Here is a 4,462-nt window from a genome sequence, read left to right as displayed (position 1 = left end):
CCTACCTCTAAAAATGCACCTTACCATGTTTGTTTTTGGCCTCTAACTTGAATAGTTGTGTCTGAGTTTTCAAATTTTTTGTGTACTGTTCTCACTCTTTTCTATTGAGTTAAAATGACTCAAAACTCAAACATCACATCCTTTCACTGCATATGTTTCATTTATCGTATTTCTTGTTTTTAACTTATGTTTTTTTTTGTGTCTATTTGCTTCATCCTCTCCCCGTTTCACTGAAAAATGCTACATTTCTACATTTTTTCTGCTTCTCTGCTATCTTTATTAGTGGAAAGTCAAAGTGCCTGAGGCCAGAGCTTAAACCATGCAGTACAGCTGGTAAGGGACTGCTGGAGTAATGAGCTTTACCTTTAGCTGAACCATAAAGGCTGGTGCCTGCCCATGGGCATTCCTGCTCTGAAGTAAGGACAACACACAAACACATGAACATGTATGCTCACACGGCTGCATCTCCCTGGTTGTTACAATTTCCCTTTTCTAATTTTAAATGTTTCCCCTTCATCATGTCTGCCTGAAGACAACAAGACATTGTTGTTGTTGGGGCTTTTAATTGTTGATAGGTTATGAAGAATCATAAGTAGCAGAGTCTAGACAGAGGTCACTGTGTGGACCTTTGAGGCGTTCACTCTTTCGATTTGTTATGTTTGAGATGTTACGTCAGTATAGCCACACAAGGCTGTACAGCCAAGTGACAAACAGTGTGATGCACCATGTGTGTGCAGGATGAAATGTTAATGCGAGATAGACAAATATTGAGTTCAGAAAGCAAAGCATGACCAAAGTGATGCATGCTGACTTTGATGATGTTACAGTCAAGTCTTGTGATTGTTCTTTCACAGTAGTTGAATGCAATTCCACCACAATACGAATGACACTCTTACAAGGAAAATACAAAACCAAAGGGCAGAGAGTGACAATTAACACAAACTGAAACAAGGGCCGCCTCCGATAATATCGTAAAACCATACATCAAAGCATAGTATATTGAAAAATTGATGTTGGTACGATATGTCAAAAAACCAAGTGGATAATGTCAAAAAATCCTTACAGTAAAGTATACCTAAAAATGTCATAGTGTACTATGTGGAAAAATTAATCATAGTATAGTCTGTCCAAAAACCCATTATATAGTATTGCAAAAATCATCAGACTGGAGTAAAAAACTTCATCCTATATATGTCAAAAAAAAAAAAATCATGGCACATTATATAGAAAAAATCATTATTGTATAGCATGTCAAAAATCACATCAAAGTATAGCATTTAGAGAAAAACCACACTATAGAAAATCATAGTAAGTAATAGTATAGTATGTTGTTAACAATCTCACAAGAAACCTCTTAGTATGATGTAAACCAGGTTATAACCCCAGTAGCCTCGTAGCCACTCCCCGACCACTCCCAGGTTAGAAATATCCAGGTGAGGCCTAGTCACTTCCTTTGTTTCCTGTTCTTATCTGGATGTTTCGATGTTGTAAACAGACTTGAGCACACAGCTGGAGATTGCAAATTCGAAACTTTGAAATGTTTCAACACTTTCAAACGTTTTGAAACATTTCAAAACCTGTTCCCTCAACATTGGCATCCATGGGCAGAAGCTAGCATTGCAGTTATCACTCATTGTTTGTACTGAAACCTCCCTTCTCCCCAGCCCAAAAGGCTGGCGTCATGCAAATACAATCAAACTATCAGTCATTTATTTAGTTCTTGTGGCTATGGGATCAAAAATAACAGTTTGAGTGGGTTTCAATGGCACATCTTTTCTAGACAGAATAATAGAATAAATGTATTAATTTTGTTTAAATAGTGTATTATTGTAGAAGCTAAGCTGGAAATTCAGAGAAAAAAATAGAAAGTCATGCCATATGCATTAACTTAACCAAAATTATCAAAAAATTAAGAATGAAATGAAAAAAGTAATTATTAATAATAATAATGATTGTAATTATAATAATTAAAATAATATCTATCTATCTATCTATCTAACAACTGTAGCACAGTGCTCACAAATCTCTCTCAGTTTAGAGAGCGTCTCTATGGTAACACATCCATGGTACCAACAGGTCTATTTATATATGTCGATCGCCGTGCCGAAACCGGAAGTGACGAAACGTTTCCAAACAGTTCGATCTTCGGTGCCGCCATCTCTACACACAGCACCCTCCACATGTACATCTTCACCCTTGTCCAGCGGTGAGTCAAATTTGCATGTTTCGTAAAGGTTCTCGCCAGTGAAGCTGGTTACTACATTGTGTATTGTGTTTTCGTTTGTCAATGAATCCCGCTAGCTTAGCGGTTAGCATCGAAATGTGTATGTTAACTTGTTAAGGAGTCCCGCTAGTTTAGCGCCTAGCGGTTAGCATGGTACTGTGTTTATATGAGCAGAACCTCTGCTAACTTGAGGTATCACTGTTTATTTTGGGCTGTTTATTAGGCAGTTAGCATCACGGTTGACAATGCATTGAGTTGTATGTGAGTGACTAGCCATTACCAGTTCTATAAGCGAAGTAGGGGAAGTAAACAAGTCGCCATTACTGTGGTGGCATCTCCCTCACTCCTGCACCTTTTTGAATGTAAGCTGTACTGACAAGTTTACAATGTTCTACTCTTACCTGTACTGTCTGTATGTAACGTTACTATTGTAGATGATGTCTGGAAGTTGGAGAAGAACCTGTGCAGCTCCCAGCTGCTCTGACAGAAGTTGCAAACTTCAACTTTAGAAAAAAAGAGAATGTGAAATACAGGTCTTTACTTGTGCCGCTGTCTGAGAGCGCACAGTCTGCATACATTCCCTGCAAAGGCCCAACATGTTCGCCAGAAGTAGGTCAAATATATTAACAGAAAGGACTAAATTATAAAGCAATACAAAATCTTTTTTTAAAAATTCTTAATTCTTAATGTAACAGGTTATTAATTATTACATTAAACTTTTTATTAACTTACTGTGCTAGCTAACATTAGCTATTACAGTACTTTACAGCACCTCATCACTTTATTATATGTGTTATTTGAGTTTGAATAACATAGAGATCGCTGTGTTTGCTCACAGGGCGAACAGCGGCAGCTAACCGGGCTTTCAGCAGCAGCCCACCCGCCTACTGCGGCAGTCAACCCAGTGATCACGCAGTTAAACTGGCATTCAAAAGCAGCCCACCTGGTGATCGCAACAGCCCACGCTGTGACCACGGCAGCCCACCCGGTGACTCCCGATTAGCCCGGCTAACTACCACAGCCTTCCATATAATGTACGTTCATCGGTAACAGGGGGCCGCTGTTTAACTTCAACAATCATCTACCCATGCTGCTGTTACTATAAGATTATAACATTATAGTTTAATACTGTATCTACAGCTCTCAATATCAGTGGGCAGCTACCAAGTGCCAGTGCAGCAATGGCGGTGCCTCATGTTGGCGGTATATACAAATCGGTCCTAGGATTAGTCTTTTCAACCTGTGAATGAGAATATTTTTAGTTTTTTCACTATAACCTGAGTAAATGTAATATTTGTAAGATTTAGAAGTTGTACAACAAGAATTGAGATATTGATTAATTATTCCTCATGTCTTTTACAGGTCAGGTTTCTTTGGATAGATGGGGAGCCACCCACCCAACACCGGAGTCCCCGCCTCCCACATTGTGTGGTAGGAACATGTACTGAATGAACTGAACCTAACTGAACTGAACTTGAATGAACTGAGAAGAAAAAAATAAAACGGAAGCAAATGCATCCATACTGGAATCAATGAACTGAACTCAGAGGCTATTTTCTATTTTTGTTTGTATTTATGTTGGTTTATGTTGAGAATTTATAATGTCATTTGAACTTGCCTCCTGTCTCTGTATCCACACACATTGGGCTCTTAACTACTTACATGTTATTGTGTGGTCCTAGTCCATTTGAACATTTGTCATCTTTTCATACAATTTAGCTTAGCCTACTCCGCTACAATGGCATGTTGTTAAAATGTCACCTTAAATTCATAGTACAGCATATCTCCAAACATCTAATTAAAAGAGTAATAATACAGTATGTCTTCAAACATTTCCCATAAAATGTCATAGTATAGTGTGCCAAATAAAACCTCACCAAAAGACCATTTGTGTGTGTGTTTGTGTGTGTGTGTAGTGCATCTTAAAAACCTCTAAAAATGCAGCGAAAGATCAAACGCAAAAAATATAAGTCACAGAATAGTATTTCCTTAAAAGTCTCAATAAAAAAATCATAGTATAGTATGTCATGAAGAAATCTCACAAAAAGTCATTTAGTAGAATGTCATACAAAAAATCTCATAAATGTCACAGTAAAGTATGTTGTGAAACAAAATCTCACAAAACTATCACTGTATAGTATGTAAAAAAAACTCATAAAAAAAGTCATAATTTTATATCTCCCCAAAAGGCTCACCAAGTAATTATAGCATAGTATGTCATCAAAAATATTACCAAAA

The 4,462-nt window shown here is 37.4% G+C and overlaps 1 long non-coding RNA gene across 1 annotated transcript; it reads left to right on the top strand.

The window, feature by feature from the left end:
* The first annotated feature begins 2,090 nt into the window (after positions 1-2,090).
* Positions 2,091-4,103, top strand: LOC121938729 (uncharacterized). Its single transcript, XR_006105354.2, has 3 exons — positions 2,091-2,206; positions 3,063-3,258; positions 3,587-4,103. It is a non-coding gene; the product is annotated as an uncharacterized LOC121938729 (long non-coding RNA).
* The last annotated feature ends 359 nt before the right edge of the window (positions 4,104-4,462 follow it).

This window comes from Plectropomus leopardus, chromosome 2, assembly GCF_026936395.1.
Source record: "Plectropomus leopardus strain MGB_pleo_1.0 chromosome 2, ASM2693639v1, whole genome shotgun sequence".
NCBI classification, from domain to species: domain Eukaryota; kingdom Metazoa; phylum Chordata; class Actinopteri; order Perciformes; family Serranidae; genus Plectropomus; species Plectropomus leopardus.
Note: the sequence above shows the minus strand (reverse complement) of the source record. Positions and strands in the feature narration are given on the sequence as shown.